Raw genomic sequence first — 21251 nt, 5'->3', positions numbered from 1 at the left:
TATTCTGGGTTGCTCAGCCGCAACCTGTATCGTTTGCTGTTGTTGTTCTTCTCTTCGTTGTGTTACCATTCCTGCCAGTTACACTTCTGCTGGTTGTTTTTTTGTTTTTTTTAAAGGGATTGTTCAAAGCGTTCTCTAGGGCTGAGGGCGATGGTTGCATGCTTGCACTTCATAGTACTGCCTTGTTTAACACAAAACAGCATTTGTGATGTGCTCATTCTCCCATCTAGTTGGTCAATAGCTCTTGACAGATGGGAGAGTGAGAACTATTTGTACAGCACTCTGGGTACAAAATGCAGGACTCTCTTCCTCCCTGCAGTTAGTGTTGGTTCTTAAAGCTAGAAGGAGAACGAGCAAGTGTTGCATGTGATCATCCTATCACAACCTGCTCGTGATCTACATGTGTCTTTATCCTTAAGTGAGGGCTTGTCTCTGGTGATCAGTGGAATTTTAAAAACGCCAATACTAATGCATTTGTTTTGTACAACAGGGCACTCGACATCTTGTCTGCCATAATTCAAATATTGCATGCAGGTTCGACGATGCACGTGGTTAAAAAGTTGTTTATGCAGAACTTGCACTGTGCGAAGTGCTTTAGAAAGCCTTGGTCATCATAATCGTATGAGGTATATTTTTCAGATTTTGCAGGTGACAAAATAAGACCGTGTAGCCCAAAATCGCTTTGAGAGTTCATAACGGCTGAGGTGGAATTTGGCCTTTTAGATCATGGGTGAGTGGTGTAGCTTCAGATCACTAGCTTTGTAAAAACCGTGATATATTTGTAATTGGGTTTCATCTCGGGGCCTAGTTGCTGCAAAATTTGGACATTGAGTTAAGGACAGAGGTGGTGTGAAGGAAGAAATGGGTTGTGTTATAGGTGATGGAGCTCATATAAATTAAAAGCCATATAACTCAAAGGTTATTGACAGCAAATGTCTATTTGGCTTTTCTCTGTTTTCTAAGCAATTACTTCTGCATCTTCAAGCTTTCTCCTTGACCATGAAGGCTAAACCACCTTAAAATTTTCAAGATTGTATGTTCCTGCCAGATTTGTCATCCTGTGCTGGCACATGGCACAACTCACAATCGACTGTAAGCTGATTCCCTTTTGGAGAAGCACAAGTTTGGCCCTAATGCTGCACATGAGCATAACTGGAAAACCTCCAAGACATGACTTAATACCTTAGCAATACTGCATAGAAGTTTATTTACTTGGGACATGAAGCTTTGGAACATAAGCAAAAAAGATACAGGGCTCTGTCCCAAGGAGCTTGCAGTCTGGTGTTTTGATAGGAGTGGAGATGATAAAAGGAGGACCGGAGAGGGCTGTGCAAGGGCTTCATGGAATAAATAGTTTTTGAGGGAGACATTTGAAGAAAGAGTGAAGTAGTGCCCAGAATTCCTTGTAATTTTACAACATTCATTAGATAGGGCCTTGTTCTTTGTAATCTGTGTGCCCATATTGCAGCAGAATCTGTGGTTAATCTTGTTCCCAAGTAATGGTAATTGAGTTTACATGGAAGTGAAAGTTAGAAATATTAAAGGAAAACAAAATATTAATGATCAGTGACCTAGGCAGCATTTCTATTCCATGTCCAAAATTTCCTCTGAGGCGTTTTTTTTTTTAAATCCCCTATGAGTAAGGCAGCTGGGGAACTTCATTGTGTTTTGAAAGAACGGAAGGTGAATGAAAGATGCAAGAATGGAAGGAGTGATTGAGTCGACAACTTTTTTTTTTAAGAGTGATATTCAACTAAATTTTACACTGAGTGAACCCACCGAAATTAAAGTTTATGACTAAGTATTTGAGTCCTGATTAGCTTGTGAGGAAATTCCTCAGAATACTACCTGAAGAAGGCTAAAGTAGAGAATAAGCGAAACCAGCACTGAGGGACAAGACACAAAATAAAACATGCCAAAATACAATTTAGAGTTAAGCTGAAATACGTCTTTCCCTTTCAAAACTGTTTGTAGTTTGCAAATGGGCTTTCTCTCTTTTAGCTTTTCCATAGAATCACAGAATTGTATAGACCATGAGGGTCATCTAGTCCAACCCCCTGCAATGCAGGTGCCTTTTTGTCCAATGTGGGGCTTGAACCCATGACCCCGGGATTAAGAGTCTCGTGCTGTACAGACCAGGCTATCCCTCAAGACCTTCCCCTTTATCTGCTACGACTTTTGCCATCTTCTCTGCTGCTTTGCTTACAAGTTTTCCTTGTGGGATTTGTGTGGCATCGCCACAGAATTGCATGGTGGAATTTTGCTATCCCGATTCATGTGACCTTTTGAGTAGGCTGGTGGTTAGGTTTGGTGGTGTCATGTATCATGATGTGGCACAGCATTTGGTGCATAATATTACAGAAGCCATTGTTGGCATGACAGCAAACATGCTGGCAGAGGGGAAATTTAGAAGCCATGGGAAAAAGTTGGTTCCCCTACCTCAGTTGTTTTTTGTTTTACACTAGATTGTATATAGCAGGCACGTCCAACAGGTAGATCGTGATCTACCGGTAGATCACTAGGTGTCTGTGGTAGATCACTGGCTTCCCCCCAAAGAAGCTCAAGAAGTTTGGCTCCCCTAAATATTATTGCCCTGTACCCCCCAAAAACTAGGGCTTTCCTCCTCAACAACTTTGACCTGAACCCCCCAAAAGGGAGTAGATCACTGCCAGTCTTTAAGTCCGTGAGTAGATCGCAGTCTCTTGGGAGTTGGCCACCCCTGGTATATAGATTGACCTGCTACACCTTCAGTATAAGAGGCCCAGCATTGAGCCTCCAAGTGTCTCAGACCTAGACTGTTCTACTACCCACCTTGTGTTTAGGATTAAAAGGCACACACATCTATTCTGCAACAGGAACTGCACTATTGCTTAGCATATGAACAGGAGAAGAAATGCAAATGTTAGCTACTTACATACCTCAAAGTTAAATATTAATAATAAATGTAGCTGTTTCTTAAGCTGTGTAACATAATATGCACAAATCGAATTATACACAGGCTAGCTTTCTTTCTCCCCCCCCCCTTGTCAACAGATCAGCTGTCTGAAAGGGAAGTGAGAAGTTTGTATAGGGAGTAAAGGCTGCAACAGACAAACACATGTGAGCAGCTCACCAGACTCAAGGATCTGAACCTGTGCTACTGGGCTGTGTGCATTGCTTTCTTTGCACATTGTTTACATTCAGGAAAGCTATTTTTGGTTTCCCCAAAACAATGCTGTTTGACCTTCCCGTTTTTAAAAAGCAGAATAATTAACTTCATTAACCTCAAAATCAAAACATTTCTACATTTTAAAGCAGATTATTAAAAAGCAAAACAAACCCATTACTTATTTGTGTTTGCAAACGAGTCTTCCTGGAATTCCTTTTAAGGTCATCTCTGTGGGTGTCCTTTATTAAACCTCTTAAAATATTTATTTCCCTCTCTATGTTATAAAATGATAACATTGCTTGTATAATGACTGACAAGGATGTTTTCCTTCCAATCGTTTCTTTACAAAGTAAAACAGATTTCACACGTTTTAAGAAGGCCGTAAATTGAAGGATACTTTATGTTTGTATTAAGTTCAGATTTAGTTTTACAGTTCCTTTAAAACAACAACAGAAACATTGGCCATGCTTTGAATTGTGCCCAGATACGCACAGGAAGGTATTAAAACAAATTTAAGACTTGATTCGGTCATCTGGGGGCTGATGGGGGTTGTAATCCAAAACATCTGGAGGGCACCAGGTTGGTGAATAGCTACTCTAGAGTAACACGATACCTAGATTTTAAAAAGGAAAAGACCAGATTTTAAACAGGAGAGCTTGATAAAGCTGTCTGCAAGGAAGCCTGCTCACCGGTGGGTTCTTTGCTTGCTTTTATTGTCTAACATTTAGATAGTTGATGGTTAGACTCCAGCATAAAATGGGATGTTCTCCCAAGATGCCCCCATCCTAAGCAAGTTATGAACCTGCCTGCCCATTGAGGTAATGGTCTGAGGCCCCCCTATGTGTCCCATTATCCTGAGAATTGTACCCAGCTGGGACCACAGAGAGAGCTTTCCCCCTGGTTGTTTCCAGTCCTGGATTTTCTTCCTAAGGGATGCTTATCCTATTTCCTCTCTAATGGCTTCCCATAGGATGGTCAAAGCATTCCATTTCCAGAAAGGGACATAAATAATTGTTCTCTTTTTTTAAATAGGAGGGTGCTTTCTATTTTTAAATTTTAGTGCTTTTATGGCTGCTTTATTATATTGAATTGTGAAATTGTAACTGCGATTACGTTACTGTTTTAACTTTGCTGCTTGTTGAAGAAAGACTGGGTATAAAATGTTGCAGAAATAAATTTGTTGTTGTTCAGTCGTGTCCGACTCTTCGTGACCCCATGGACCAGAGCACGCTAGGCACCCCTATCCTCCACTGCCTCCCGCAGTTTGGCCAAACTCATGCCAGTCGCTTCGAGAACCCTGTCCAACCATCTCATCCTCTGTCCTCCCCTTCTCCTTGTGCCCTCCATCTTTCCCAACATCAGGGTCTAGGGATTCTTCTCTTCTCATGAGGTGGTCAAAGTACTGGAGCCTCAACTTCAGGATCTGCCCTTCCAGTGAACACTCAGGGCTGATTTCTTTAAGGATGGATAAGTTTGATCTTATCCATCCTTAAAGAAATTAATTACGTATTTGCAAATCATAGAATTGTAGAGTTGGAAGGGATCCTGAGAACCATTTAGTTCAAAATCTCCTGCAATGCAGAAATGTCCATCTGTCCCATATGGGAATCGAACCTGCAACCTTGGCGGATAAGCACAGCACTCTAACCAATTGAGCTATTCATCGAGTCTTATTATTTTAAAAACGATGTGAAATTACCTGGGGTTTGGCCTAGGGACATTTTCAACAACTGGTAGATGGGTAATGCATCTTTAGCATGTGGCCTGACAGAAGCAAGACAGATGATGCAATTTTACACTTTTAAATTTGCTGTATCTTGAGATCTGCACAAATATATTTGCGCGGGTACTTTAAAGACAGACAACCGGCACTGAACATTGTATTTCTGTTCTGTAGGATGTAGACTACTGGATGCTGGCTTGTGGCAAGTTGCATTAGAAGACTCCAAGATTCAAGAAAACAGCCCTAACAGTATGTTGGTAAGTTTAGATAGTGGCTTGGAGGTTTGGAGGGTTACTTCACGTGGGGTGGGGTAATGAAAACGTTTGTCCTCTAAAATTATTACGGGTATAGTAGGAGGAAGATGAACAGAGAACCTTCGAAATCAACTTGACAGAGTTGGAACTACTCCACTGAAAAAGTTGTATAACAGTTAGTGCCAGAAATGGCCAAAAGGCTGAACAGTATTAAGAACATTTAAATGTATGAGCATAGGACATTGCTACATGTTGTCAGATGGTGGGTACATGTGTGCTAAATGGCAGCAGGATCTCTCCAGCATCTCTCTCTTTACCAGCCTTGCTACCTGGACTTTTAATGAAGATCCCGGGGCCTTTTATGCACAAAGGTTGTGTTTTACAACTGGGTGGTGGTTGTTCCTTTTGATATACTAAGTAAAGAAATTGTGTCGAGAGTCCAGCTTCAGCTTTCTGTAAGAAGCAATTAAGGGTTAGAGTGCTTGGCTTGGACTAAGAAGACCCATGTTCAAATCCTCACCCAGTCGTGCAATACACTGGGTGACTTTGTACTGTCTCTTAGCCTTGCCTATCGCACAGAGTGGTTTTACTGACAGAGCATCACTGTGAGTCTACTAATAACAGACTTTTAGAAGAAAAAGCATTCCTGCAAATACTCATCATAACAAGCTACTAGCATTTTTTTTTTTAACTCTTTGGCAAAATATGATCAATTGGGGCTAACAGAATAACAGTATATTAAAATAACTTAAAATTGCCACTTCGAGTTAAAATTGGTAAGCTAGGGTTTTTAGTTGTGTGGTTGCTAAAAGCAATTGTGGTCCTTTAAAAGGTACAGGAAAAGCCCTGCTCACCCTTTTGAGGCCTTTGAATTTCTGTCTGCTAACTGGCAGAATAGAACCTTGATTGAGATTTTGCATGATTGGGATGAATGCCGGCTGTTGAAAGCCAGAAACAGATGATCATGATTTGTATCCCTACTTGGAAGTTGCTTCTTAATTGGCATGCTTGGGCATAATGATGTTCCTAACATCTTTATCATGTAAATGCCTCTCGTGGTTGAATATGTATTGATCTCTTTGGAACGCTCACAGAAGCAGTCTTTCATGTTGAATTACCGGAACTTTGCACTTCAGCCTGGGTTATATTGCTGCTTAACGAACTGCCTGCTTGCTTGCCAGAACGTACAGTTTAAGAGGCAATAGTTCAGCTGCAGACCTGATCAATATCCGGTAACTGCAGCACAGTTGACTCATCTTCTAGGACAGTTTGAATATGAGCATGTTTTGGCGTCATCAGAACGATTGCTGTCATCTGCCCTAGCATGCTGTTCTTCCTTCCAGCAAGCCACTGAGATGATACAGGGAAAGATGAGTAGGACTCCAAAAGGCTGCTTTTTTTTGCCACACTTGGATTAGGGTAGTAAAATGCTTCCCAATTTCTGCACAGCAACTTGGATGTCAAGGTGCCCTGTAGGATATATATGCTCTACAGGTAACAGATTATTCCTGGCTTTATCTTGCAGGCCTCTTTATCGCCAGCCACTGTGCATCTTGGTTTTTATTGCTATAATCTGCCCTAGCAGGGATTAATCTAGGGTGATAAATCTTGATAAGGGATGTCCAGCTTCTGTAAAATCTAGGCCTATTATGTTCTTCTGCCATGTCTTGTGAGCTAGGGGGTTTAGTTTTGTTCTGCAAACATGTCTCTTTGCATGTAGTCAGGCGTCATAGTTGGCCACCACATTTATAGAGCTCATATAATCATAGAAATGCAGAATTGAAAGGGACCCTGAGGTTCATCTAATCCAACCCCCTGCAATGTGGGAATATGCAGCTGTCCCGTAAAGGGATCAAACCTACAACCTTGATGTTATCAGCACCATGCGCTAACCAATTGAGCTTTGTGGAATATCAAATGTGCAAGTTTATAAAAGTTTACAAATTGCACCCAAAAGGGGACTTGTAATAAACAGATATCCGTTCCTTTAGTTATAACTTGGCATTGTTTTACTTCTCTTTGTGATTGAAATTGTGTAAGTTGGCGCAGCTAGGTGACCATTGGATCCTTTCCAACTCTACAATTCTATCATTTTAAATTGATTAAAATTTGGTAAGACTTCCAGTGACTATGTTGAAATTGCCTTTGGGTCCAGATTTGGCAGGTGGGTTGCCTGTTGGCGATTTCTTAGAAAGTGGTGTTCTTGTTATACAGTTGATAAACTTTTTTGTTAAAGGGATCCTAATAACATTGGGCATCTATTGCTTATTCACATTAACTTAACTCCCAAGCAAATCTATAAATCTCAAACAGAGATACAATTACTAAAACAGCTCTGTGGTCCAAAACCTTGTGTCTCAAATATCATCCTGTGTTGTGGCCAGTTCCCATAGCATTTTTTTTCCAAAGAAGAGAGTGCTCTTTTATTCATTTTATTGTAGCTGACACCAGGTCTCACTTTTATTTCCACAATTGCTTTTCTTCTCTTAGCAGGATATATTACGTTGTTGATTTTCTTTTACTTTCTGTGGCCTTCCTGGTGTTTTCTTCCTTCAGCACTGCTTCAACCATCCCCAACCAACTCACCCTCCTTTTGTTTCCCTTCACGCATCTCAAAAGGTGGGTTTCTCCTCTGATTTCAGGCTGTCTTTGTCGCTGCCTTGTTGGACCTTGATATTCTTATACATACTCTGTACATCACTTTCTGATGCCATGGAAGGGGACACTAGTCTGAAACGAGTAGTTGCAACTGGAAACCAGTAGGGGGAAAATGCTACTAAACGTTAGTATCATTTATACAGTATAAACACCAAACGAGGTGCTCCTGTGAATAAAACAGCTTTTCATTCTGAGTGTTCAGTAGCACCGTTTAATGTTAAGGAAACTTGCATCTTTTGAGAGCCAAGTCCTTAACAAGAGAGGTCCTAAAACTTGCTTTGGTCATTGATGAGAGGAAATTCAGTCTTTAAATCGCCAAATAACTTTGTTTTTGTGCTTCTGTTAAAGATTGTCTGCATACTTGAAATACGAAACGTCCCTGTATAAATGAAAGTTCTAAATAGCAGTTGGGCCGAGAAATATCTAAGGAAGGGGGTTGTCTCCCCTCTCTCAAATGTTACCATCAAATACAAAAGAGCAGAAGTGCTTTCTGAATCACTCTCAGCAGCTGTTGATTCAGATTTGAATGCTTCAGATAATAACGCACACGCCTGAAGTTGTTATCGGGAAATCAGAAATGCTGGAACATAGGATAAGTGTTTTGGCTCCTGGCTTTGTGAGCACTCATCAACAATGTTTATAAAGTCCCAAGCTATATGTGACATTAAAAACACTGCTCAATGACAGGTGTATCTTTTAAAAACTGCAAATAACAGCCCCTGAAAGAACTGTACCAGATGATGAAGCAAAGTTTATTCCCTGTCTCGTCCCAACAAATATGGTTGATAGGCAAGTGCTATTTGCGTTAGGAAGGAAGGGGTTGCTTTCTGATTAAAATAGCAGTTCCAGAGGAGCAATTTTTGCTGGAACCGTGATGGGTGGAATGGATCAAACTTCACGCCATCACCTACTGAAGTCTGGGGTGGGGGAGGCAGTAGCTATTATTTGCAGTTTTCAAAAGATGCACACTAGATTAAACCATTTCATACATTCAAGGGAGTAATCCTATACACAAGAAGCTGGCGTAAATTAAGCTGGCGTAAAATTATGGCAGATCCAAACCCCATTCAGGAGCAAGACTACTTGCAAGGAGCCAGTATAGAATTTCTCCCAAGTGCATCTTAATTTTTTTTTCTAAATTAGGTGTTCATCACAATGGCAGGCTTGCACCTGGTCTGCTGTTCCAAGTGTTCCTGCTGTTGTAAGATTTATATAAGAACAACGGCAGTGGAGTGTTAGTTTACTGTTGGGAGATCCACCAGTATCTTGCAATTATTTCCTCTTTGAAAAGGAATGTGTGAGCATTTCTGGCCCAAAAAAATGGCAGTGTGGTGTGCCCCTTTCAAACAGACCAGCCTCCATAACCCCTTGCCTTGATTGAACCTGGTATATCTGCCACTAGTCTCAGACTGGGAAGAAGAAACAGCAGTCAGAGAATTATAGAATTGTAGAGTTGTCAGGGACTCTTGAGTGTCACCACCCAGTCCAACCACTGAAGTTAATGTGAGAAGGAGTCTTTGCTTTTTGCATAGGTAGCTGTAACTTCTATTTCATTTTACTCTTGCATTCTGCATTTAGATTTTGTTGCCCCAAACTGTTCTCAAAATAGTCTCATATTTTTCTTGCAGAAATCTAATTTCTGGAACGCCACTTTATCGCCTACTATGTAATTAAAAATAATTAAGTCTTTGAAATTACATATTTTCGCTCTCCAAAATAAGGACCCCCATCTCACCTCTGTGATTGTCTGCTGCATCTGCTTTTGGTGGCAAAATGTCAGTTTCAAAAAGTTATTTTCAAAAGCTATTTAATGAATGGGTGTAATATTTTTATCCAGATTTTCAGTTTGTAGTCTGTTAACGCAGGAACTTTCCCTAGACTTTTTTTAAAAATGAAATTTGTACACTTTATCTAAAGATTTAATTAGTTTACACATGGTTTATCACAGATAATGTAGGAATAAGAATGTGTAATAATATATCTGCTTACCGCAAAGGAAGGGCAACTAAGTTCACTGGGACTTTCTCTAAAGAAAGTGTGCATAGGATTGCAGCTGGGGGCCTCTTTCCAAAGTCCTGCCTGAGCTAAGTCTTGCTTGCACACTGCGACTTCTGTTTCTTCTTCTTTGCTTGTCTGTGTGCTTCCAAAATCTGATCTGGAGGGTCCCCCAGCCCTCTGGAGCTGATCTTGAGTGTGCACAGGGGAGGAAATTCTGTTGTGCCCACAGAAGTCTGTTCCATGAGTAGAGCTGCAGACTTGGACTGCTTTTTGAGTGACCTGTTAGGAAAAATAAAAAGGAAACCAAAGAAAAAATGCTTTTGAATAAGAAAAAGCTACGTTACATGCTCAATGCCAGTGCTTGAATTGTTGGGGCTGCGGGTGCTTGGGAGACCCTTAATGAAATTTACACACCTGACTCCATATATATTCTAGCTTGCTTTTCCACATATTGTTCAGTGCAGCTGAGGCAACATGACTGTGTTAACAATAAAAAAGGTGTTAACAATAAAATATCTCAGAAGTAAGTCCTCTTAGGTTCAGTGGGATTTAATTCTTATGTAAGAGTGCAAAGATGCCGCAGGCCTAATGATGAAAAAGGATTGCAAGAAGTGATGGCAACTGCTTCTTGCATGAACCTACTGTTTGCTGCAAATTCTTTATTTGTGTGAAAGGAGAAAGTTCTAATAGTGGCTTCTCGGAAAGTTTTAAGAGCAGCCTAATTAGTCAAATATGGGACGCGGGTGGCGCTGTGGGTTAAACCACAGAGCCTAGGGCTTGCCGATCAGAAGGTTGGTGGTTCGAACCCCGCGATGGGGTGAGCTCCCGTTGCTCGGTCCCTGCTCCTGCCAACCTAGCAGTTCGAAAGCACGAAGTGCAAGTAGATAAATAGCTATCGCTCCGGCGGGAAGGTAAACGGCGTTTCCGTGCGCTGCTCTGCTTCGCCAGAAGCGGCTTAGTCATGCTGGCCACATGACCCGGAAGCTGTACGCCGGCTCCCTCGGCCAATAAAGCAAGATGAGTGCCACAACCCCAGAGTCGGACACGACTGGACCTAATGGTCAGGGGTCCCTTTACCTTTAATTAGTCAAATACCATGTGCTTATCTCTCCGTGAAATATCACATTTCTTTCCAGATTTCTAGTTGTGGAATTACTGGTGGAGTGTGTTTTTGGAAATAATTACTTTTTTTTTACACTTGGTCCTAAAAATATATAAAATAAAAGGTCAGTAAAGGTCAGTTTATTAGAGTGCATGTAGTTTCCTCAGTCCAACCTTGACCAAGAACTACTTGTGTACCACCAGCAATCTATAAATATGAAGACATGGCAAATGATTTGCTTCTGGTCTCCTCATTCCATTCTTTTTAAATGTACACATCTGTGTTTCTTTGTGAGCCTGCTGTTCATGCAGATGTGTTCACTCACCTAGAAAATGCTTAACTGCCAGGTTTCTTTGTGTAGGTGTCTCCTCGCGGATAATGTGTACTATTTCAGTTTTTGCACTGTTGAAGAAATGGCCCAGTGATTTTGGGGTTAGTTTGGCTTACAGTATTTGATTTAAATGGCAGTCCTATAACTTGTATCCAAGGGTTGTTGAGTAAAGCCTAAAGAGTTGACCTGGATCTTCCCTTTTCTCTCTCCCCCTACCCCCAACTCTTTGGACATTTACTCAATAACCCTTGAATGGTTCCTCTGTAAACTTGAGTATTTTTTTAATGAACTGCTGTTGTCATTTCCTATTATTTAACAGGAAGCTTCCACCTGACAAGTTTAGCAATGATAATTTTTTTAAAAAGGATACAAGTTATAGGACTGTCATTTAAATCAAACATGCCAAACTAATCTAATAACAAATGACAGAATACTTATTGAAATAGGGCATGCAGCATTAACAGCTGGTTCCCACCTGGTCTTTTACAAGGTTCATTCGCTTGCCTGACACCTCTTCAGATGGCTGCCTCTTGCTAACGCCTTTGATCATACTACTGCCAGTGACTGTGTGCCAAGATGCTACTGATCCCCTTCTGATCCTTCCCTCTGAAGTGTCACCTCGAATTTGGGGGGGGGGAGCAATATTGATGATGAGCATTGACGAATTGATCGTGTCACTTTTTTGTGATCAGAATAAATTTTCCATTTCCAGTATCCAGAGTTTTTATTTATTTTTATTGAAAAATTCAGGACCTTTGTTTGATTTAAGGAATGTTGAGTGTTTGTATCTGAGAGCACGTGGGTTGGGTTGTTTAGCCTGGAGGTGAGAAGCTTGTGGCCTTCACATGTTGCTGGACCTACCACCAGCATTTCCAGTGGGCAGGGGTGATGGGAGGAATTGTTGGACAACATCTAGAGGGCCATGGGTTTCTCATCTCTGGTTTAGCCTTGCACCAGCTGATTGTGTAGTTTAAAGAGGAGACCGAGAGGAGATATGATACATGGAAGATAGAGCAAGCCCCTTCTCTGGAGACTAGTACCTGAACCAATAGATTCAAGTTACAAGAAAGGAGAGTCTGACTAAACATCAGAAAGAAGTTTCTGACAGTAAGAACTGTTCAGTAGTAGTCTCCCTTGGGAGGTGATGGACTCTCCTTCATTGAAGGTTTTAAAGCAGAGTTTAGGTGGCCAGCTCTCATCCATGATCTAGTTGAGAATCCTGCATTACAAGGGATAGGACTAGATGACTCTCAGGGTCCCTTCCAACACTTGTGTTTTATGAAATAATAGTTTTTTCCAATAGTACATGAAATTTAACTGAAAGATTTGACTGGGGCGGGGGAGAATGCATTTTTATTTTTTGCACACTTAATGGTGGTTTTATTTTGGGGATGGGGAACCTTTTTGGATTTGTGGGCCAAGTCCTAATCAGGATCAGCCTCATGGGCCAAATTTGACAGGTGAAGCTGCTGGCAACCACATAGTTGTTAGGTGAGCGGAGCTTCACACCTGTCAAAATCTCTCCCACAGCTTTGCAAGTGGTCCCTTGCTTCCTTCTTGTTTCTCGGTTCCTACTTGTTCATTCGCTCCCAGACTTCCCTATATAGAGGTGAATCTTAGGATAATCAGCGAGAGCTGGGATTCAAGATTCTGCCAGGGGTTTAGGCCCCATCTTGATTCCTACTGGAGAAAGCCTTAAAACCTATTTCCTAACTCTTCAACAGAAGCTTGTCGGCTGTATTGGTGGTGCCGAATCCTCTTTTAAAAAAACAAAACCCCACTTTTGCTTACATAAATATTTTGAGTGAGATCCTTTCTGCATAACTTAAACGTTAGTCTTTGAGCGCTTAACTGCTGTGCTTTCTCAACATATGGCAGCTGTGTTATCGAGGGTGATGGATTGCAGTGCTGTCATAATTGGTACCATGAAATGGTTCAAAGGAGATGTGGAAATGTGGTGTCCCCCCCCCCTTTAAAAAAAACTAACTTTTCTTTTTCTTTTCAAAGGTGACTTCCTTGCTCCAGATGCACAGTAAGTAGCCTGTAGCTGTAAACATCCCCGACTGGAAGCTGTAAGCTTTAGCTTTCAGTCAGATGTTTGCTGCCACCGGCTATTCATAAACAACGGTGGAAGAAAAAGATCCATTATAAAGATACATTATTTTAAGCTGACAGGCAAGGAGGGGTGTCTTAACACTTTTTAAATAGATGCCAGGGATTTGAACATGGGGTCTTCTGTATTCAAAGCATGCACTCTTGCCCATTTCCCCCCTCCCTCATTTTTCCTAAACCTTCTTTGCATTCTCTGCCTTAGAACCTGCCCTTTTGCACAAACGCACGTATACAAAGGGGTGCAGTATACATATTATTTAGTAATATTTTATCTGTCCATTTTAAACAGTTATATACTGCCCTGCATCCCATCTTAGAATATTTGTTATACCTCTGTTTGCGTAATGTTTGTGAAGCCTCTGGAAGTTAAGCTTGGAACTGAGTAATAAAATCTGGCGTCAACCATCTAAAAAGGCAGGAATGCAAGGGACAAGAAATGCAGGGTGCTCAGGAAGCACCCTCTTTTGCGCAACATCCTTGTGATGTCATATGTGACATTCATGTGTATGCTTCAACAGGCTATTCCCCACCTAAATGCCAAAAATGCACTGAAAGGATAGACTGCGGCTTTCTGCCATTACGGGCTCCTTTTTAGATTACGTCATTTATATTTACCGGTACTCTTCCACTATATATAGCAGGCCAGCAACTAGGAAGTATAATAACCGATAGAAAATGCTTTGTTCTTGTTTGTCAGAAGTAAATCCTCTCAAGTGTCAATCAGCAGTTTTTAAAATAACTGATTGTTTCTTACTGGTATCCACAATAAGCATTTAGACTTGATCGTAAGTTGTGATGATAGGGAGACAGTATACTTTATTGCGACTAACAAGAATTCTTCAGTGTTCTCACTTTCAGATGTCTAAATATCAATATGATGCTTACCTTTCAGATACTCTTGTTAGAACAGTTCTAAAAATATGTCTCATTCTTGGCAAAGCGATTGAAGTGGATTCATTTACTCTCACATATGCTCTTACCAGCTGAAGTGGCCATATTGATATCCTGTTTTGTTTTTACTTTATTTTCACCTACTTTGTGGCAGCACTAGAGTGTTAATCTTGCCATTCCATTTGCTCTCTGGCTCAGATCATTTCGAAACCTCCTTTGTGAATTGGAGTGTCACCTGAGCCAATTGAGTACTGGTGTTAATAATGGCTGCAATTCTAAAACTGGTGCCGTTGTGAGTCTGCTAAATCAGACACTGCACTTGTGCCATGTACAACCACGAGTCATTTACACACCTGTTGTCTCAACAGGGTGTTGGCTGCAGGAACATGGTACACTAAGCTTGCTGAAACACACAAGCTCCTGCTCTGTTCCACTGCATAGATGGGATGTCTCTCTACTTGAGGTTGCTGGAGGAAGGCATGGTAGTATACGTAGAAAAGATTATCTGCCCAGTCAAGTGGCATTTACACACCTTATTTGTATAATAACCAGTTGATGGGCTAGGTCAGGTTTTCCCAAACTCGAGTCTCTAGCTGTTTTTGGACTACAACTCCCATCATCCCTAGCTGGCAGGACCAATGGTCAAGGATGATGGGAATTGTATTCCAAAAACAACTGGAGACCCAGTTGGGGAACCCTGGGCCAGATAATGCTTTTTGTTTCTTTGATGAAGAAACAGGGCTTCTAATACAGTTAGCCTTCCTGGAAGGTTGCTGAAGGTCACTCTGCCCAGCCTCCTACACGGATGCAGGCTCCACAAATCCCAAACAAAAACATCGTTCATTTGGATAGTTTCTCAGTAAGGCTCTAAGGGCCATTGTTCCCAGGGCAGGCCTAAAAGGAAAATCCAGATCACTGAAGCAAGTGAAATGAGCCATGTGCAACTGGGGGAGGCTTTAAAAAAAAAGAAGACAAAACAGTTGCTGGTCATTCTTCAGATGGGGAATTCCTTATCAACCTGAAATATGAACATTAGCTCTGCAGAAATCGATGGCGAGGCCAATATACCAAGCTCCTCACCCACCCATGAGTTTTCCTAGCTTACTTCAAGGTGCTTGTCTACACACATGAAAGCAAACACAATGCCTTTGTAATAACCTTTGTGTCATAAGCTGTATGCTGGTTGGGATCCCATGAAGTATGCAAACGGTTCTGTGTCTAAGGGGCTTTGAAACTTGTTCTTATGAATGGTGAATCACTGACTCAAATGGCAAACAAAATTGTGGGGACTTTTAAAAGCAATTTGTAGTATGGCAGAGGGATGCTATGTTTAGAGATATGAAAGTAAAGTCCTGCTGAGATCACCCAAACTCTTGGATGCATCTCAAGTAGCTCTTGGGATCCCTGCTACAATGTACAAGCAATTAATCTTTAAATTTTCACCTCAGCTATGCTTTAAATTCAAATTTCTGGGAGATCGTAGGGGAATGTCAATAAGATATATTACTTGCACCACGATGGAATAGTGTGACCACTGTCTGCTTGCTTTTATTGCCTCCTGTGGTTTTCATGCCCTGATTTTTAAATTTTTGCTTGTTCTTTGAACTATAAAAACTTAACATGCCATTAACAGAAAAAGGAAAGGTGAATAATAATAATACTGTATAGACATGTGCTGTTCAAAAGCAAATGTGTCCTAGTTGAGATTTTAACTCCCTTAAAACAAAAGTTCTGCCTTGAGCAAGGGGGATTTAAGGCTGGAAAGTAATGTTGATTCTCTCCATTGCATTCAGTGTACCTGGTATCTTGAAATAATTGAGGTATGGACTCCTTTGAAGTGCATCAGTGTTGCGTTCACATTGTTATCCCTGATTCTTAGTTCATGTAAACATCCTACACTCAGCTCTAACAGATGGAACGGCTGAGAGGTGGGTGTTTACTTCAACTGATTTGGAAAATCTGCCTTCCTGAATAATCAAGCCCTGAAACCGGATGGACCTCAGGAGAGGGCAACTGTCAACTGTGCTGATTCCCACCTCATTTGAATAAATGCAACCTCCAATTATCTCTGAAAGTGGTAGTCCATGAAATAGTTTGTCTTGGGTTTTGTGTAATACTGTGTGAGTATTTGCCCTAGCAACCTTTTGTGCCAGTGGTTTGCTTCAAGATCTACGCTGAAGGCCTATTTTCGAAAATTTCCCTTTCATCTGCTGTAAACCAATTCCAAATAGTTTACTATAAAGGAGGCAAAGCGGAGATTGGTCTTAAACACAATAGTCAATGTATGTGGAATGCCATATCTGTGCAAAACATCTTGCATTTTCATTGTGACCTTTATATAGTTCTGGTTCACGTCCTTGATGTGCCTGTCTGTTCTCTCCAAAGATGGAAAAAAATAGTCCATATTGTAGGGAATGCTCAAGCAAGAACTAAAACAAGTCCAGACAGACACTTTGGTTAGCTAATATAATTGAAGTGTTGCTTGCCACTGTGATGCTGTATTGCAAGTGACAAGTAGCTCATTTTAAAAGCATCTTAAGTAGTGTGGAATCTCTTTATTAAAATGTAAGTTTCTGCCTGAAATCTACAAACCATTTGTGCTGAAATAGACTGCAGTGAGCACTGGTTAGCTGAAAGCTGAGGTTGAGTTGTAGATGGTTGCTGGTGATTTCCATCTCAAAAGTTGTGGAGCATGCACATTGTTTTGCTTTCTCATTGACCGTGTTTGTGCATTTGTGATCTTCACAGAACTGCTGCACTGCATCAAACTTAATTTCTCGTGCTAGAGAAAGACTGTTTCCAGGCAGCTGTTGAATTTTGACTTGCCCTGGTGGCATAAATTTGTAGTAACTGCTGTCTTCCTTTCCAGTTTATAATGCCAGTTAACCATTCTGATAGTACCAAAAAAGAATAAGTAAAGATAACGAACTTAAAAGACAACATAGCCATTCATACTGGGGGTTTGGTGATTCTGCTGCTAGCTCTGCATTATCTCTCCTGTGTTCCTTCTGCTTATCCCATTAATTCCAGGGATGACTCAGGATATCGGCCCAGTCTCTTTGTGAATATATGCATGATGAATGTAAACCCCCCTGTGACAAAGTGCCCTTATTGACTTCAAGGAAGCGAAGGATTTTGTGCAAAGCCCAGCAAACTAGAGAGATGGCCTGTGTGTGCATGTCTTTGCCAGTAACCTCGGCAGAACACAATGTGAGGCTTATGGTTGAAGTTCCATGGGCATTACAGTCTAGGGGAGAGCACAAAATTGGCTTCAGAAGAGGATGGAGTGGAGAGATTTAATTAGCAGATCTATACTCATCCTGAGCCTGGCATGCTCTGGTCCATGGGGTCACAAGAGTCGGACACGACTAAACGACCAAACAACAACATACTCATCCAGGGGGAAATTGCAGAAGAAATGAGTTTTGAAACAGTACAATGTTAAGATCATTATGCATTTCCATGTGGAGATATATATATATATATATATATATATATATATATATATATATATATATATATATATATATTCTAAATACGTATTTTAGAGGTTAGTTCCCCCAAGAAAGACACGATTTTCCTTCTCATGTGTAACTAGCTTTCCATGGTAGCCACAACAGGAAAACCTCCCTCTGAGAGTTGATTATAGCTGGCATAAGATCACTGTTGATTTCTGGCTTGTACTCTTATCTTGTGTTTCAAAACCAGGCCTAAACCCTGAAACCTGAGCTTGTCTGTTGACATAACCTGAAGCTGATTTTTCTGTTCACCTACAGGCAGGCTGGATAGTTGAGTGCCTTTCACTTACCCAGGGTATGGAAATGTCACTCCCAATTGCCTTTCGTTGGGGTCACGCTAACTCTGCACCTCGAGTAATTTCCTAGTAATTATCCAATAGCTCCTGTTGTAATAAAAATCAAGGTCACCTTATGTAACTTTTAAACTAACCAGATACAGGTGAATTAAACTGGCTCATTTGCTTAGGAGATCTCAGAACCACATAAGGAAAGTCATGCTGGATGACGCCCAAAGGCCCATCTATTCCAAAATCCTGTTCTCACAGTGGCCAACTAGATGCCGGTGGGAAGCCCACAAGCAGAACCTGAGAGCAACAATGCTCTTCCCTCTTTGAATACCAGTTGCTGCAAATCACAAGGCTAACTGGAGGTAGATTATAGCCACAATGGCTAGCATAACCTCATCCTCCATAAATTCATCTAATTTTCTAAAGCCATCCAAGTTAGTGGTCATTAGCTCTCGTGGGAGCAAATTCCACATTTTAATTGTGTGCTGCGAGAAGTATCTATTTCTTGTGCTAAATAGAGACTTGGCTTCATTAGACGAGTTATGGAATTACAGATATTCTGCCTGCATTGTTGTCACAACACGCCGACTATATTATTTGGCCTGCCATGGTAGTGATAGCAGTGTTGAAGACTCACTTAACACATTGTATTCATTCAGTGGCGGCCATGTTGAGGGTGTACTGAATATATTTATGACCTTAAGTCGCTCCTCGTTGAAGCTGGCAAGCCTTTTAGTCGGAAGGAGTCTGGCATGAAGGTCCCTTTTATATTCTGAGGTTCCTGTAAAATACAGGAGCAAGCAATGTGATTTAAACTGCCTTGCAGCTGCGATTTCCCCATAAGGTTCGTCATCCGGCAGAACACGTTTTGCCACCTTTGACACATAGCTTCAGATGGCATAGGAGGAGGGGCAGAAAGTGTCAACAGGTTGCAGTAAGTAAGGAGAATTTGTTCTCCCTTATGTAGCGGTGCATTGATGCGCAGCCTTATTAAGTCTTGTCAGCTGTATTAAAGAGAAACCTCATTTGCTTTTAACTGTGTGTATGTGACGTGTGTATATATGGAGCGGGGGACGCGGACGAAAACTGCTGGCTCTACGCTGCCGAGCAGGGTGCCTTTTTTTTAAAAAGTGGGATTCCCACATTTATTAAAACGTTGCCACCCCAAGCTTCTTCAGGAAGAAGAGCGGGACAGAAATCAAATAAGTAATTAATTTCTGCTCCTCACAGCGGATTCCTGGTGGTGTACGGGCTGGCAGAGAGCACAGCCTATAGGCATTTTGTGGCTGAGACCCAAGGTGGTTAGCAGTACTGTATGAGAACAGGATTGTATAGCTCAGTCATGAGAAGGAGATGGCTTTGAAGAGGCATAACCCCATTTTGTAAAATATTATTAATAAAGCTGGACCCCTCTGGATGCAATTTTATTTGTGAACCCCAATATTCACACTGTCTGACACCAAATGCCCAAGATCTTTTATCCTCTAGTGCTGCAGGAGTTGTTGCTGATCACATCCATCTGCATTTTGTCCGTCCGTCCCCCCCAACCTCCCAGCTTTCATCTTGCCTGTAATGGGGAGTGGGTGGGTACCCCTGGTCCACCCTATTGAAACTATTCTTGGGGACTGTTTATGCAAGGAGCTGTCCAGCCCCACAGAGATGCTGAACGCCTATGTGGCTGAATTCAGCCCATTTCCTCTTGACCGCTGTATTGATCCTGGACTGATTATATCTCTGTAAGGTTTTAAGCACTGCCTGTTTATTACAGAACCTGAGAATATTGGAAGTTGGTTCTCTGTTGGACAATGCCTAGCTATCACTTGTATAAATAAAAATTCTGGATGTAAAATTTTAGACTGGTTGGTCACTTACTTACATTCAAGTTATAAGCTGGTTTTGTTGTACTGAGAATTTGGCATGGTTTAGCATCCTGCCCTGAAAAAAGCAAGCTGGTTTATTTTTTAGCTTTCTCTTCTACTTAAATATATGAAAACAATCGATAGTGGTGTTAATCTCCCTAGAATAACTTTCTTGGGCCACTAGCTTAGCCTAACCTATCTCACAAGATAGTGAGCCCAGGTGTCAATGTTTATATTAAACATTTGGGTGGGGTGTATAAAATTAAACCTGAGTTACACTGTCTGCAACAAAAAAAATATGTCTCAAACTGGCTGTAATTGGTTTGTTTGTAGGATTGTACTTCTGGATATTTTTTCAATAAAAAAACATTTTTTTTTTAAAAAAAACAGTATTTGTTGCTACTATTTCCTTCTGGGTAGGCACATTACTGCCCAGTCACATTTACACTAGAATCCCAGGTTTCTTAATTTTCCTGGGTTTCTACCGATGGTAGCTTGTTGTGACTTGTTTGCAAAACATTTTAAGGATAAAATTGCCTGCATCTGCCAGGTCATGACTCCAGTTACAGCAGATGAATCTTGAGAGATGCCCAGAGCACTGTCTAGTCCTGTTGTGTTGGATGTGTTTCAGTTAGTAAGCCTCAAGGATATGGACTAGGTGCTTGGATGGGCCAAGGTGACCACTTGCACTCTGAATCCTTGCCCATCTTGGCTGATAAAAACTAGTGAGGAGGGAGCAGCTGGCTGGGCCAGGGAGGAGATTAATGCTTCCCTGTGAGAAGGGATGGTCCCTGCCTGCTTGAAGAAGGCAGCAGTAAAATAAGTATCAGTAAATAAAATTTAAAACAAAACAAAAAGAGAAACCCTCACTGGATTTGGAATATCTGGATTTAGAATCTCGTAAGTAATTGGTTGGACAGTGTTCTCGAAGCTACTAACATGAGTTTGGCCAAACGAGAGGCAGTGAAGGATAGGCGTGCCTGGCGTGCTCTGGTCTATGGGGTCACGAAGAGTCGGACATGACTGAATGACTGAACAACAACAACAAAGTAATTACAAGGCAGTTACCAATATCCCCTTGGGCAAGTTTCTTGAGCGGGTGGTTGTGGACCAGGTCCAGGTGCTCTTGGAGGAAAGTGATTCTCTGGATCCATTTCAGTTGGGGTTTAGAAGAAGAGGAGGAGTTTGGATTTGATACCCCGCTTTATCACTACCCAAAGGAGTCTCACAGCGGCTAGCATTCTCCTTTCCCTTCCTCCCCCACCACAAACACTCTGTGAGGTAAATGGAGCTGAGAGACTTCAAAGAAGTGTGACTAGTCCAAGGTCACCCAGCAGCTGCATGTGGAGGAGCGGAGACGCGAACCCGGT

Source organism: Lacerta agilis, chromosome 7 (assembly GCF_009819535.1).
Source record: "Lacerta agilis isolate rLacAgi1 chromosome 7, rLacAgi1.pri, whole genome shotgun sequence".
Taxonomy (NCBI): domain Eukaryota; kingdom Metazoa; phylum Chordata; class Lepidosauria; order Squamata; family Lacertidae; genus Lacerta; species Lacerta agilis.
This window is presented reverse-complemented; position numbering follows the sequence as displayed.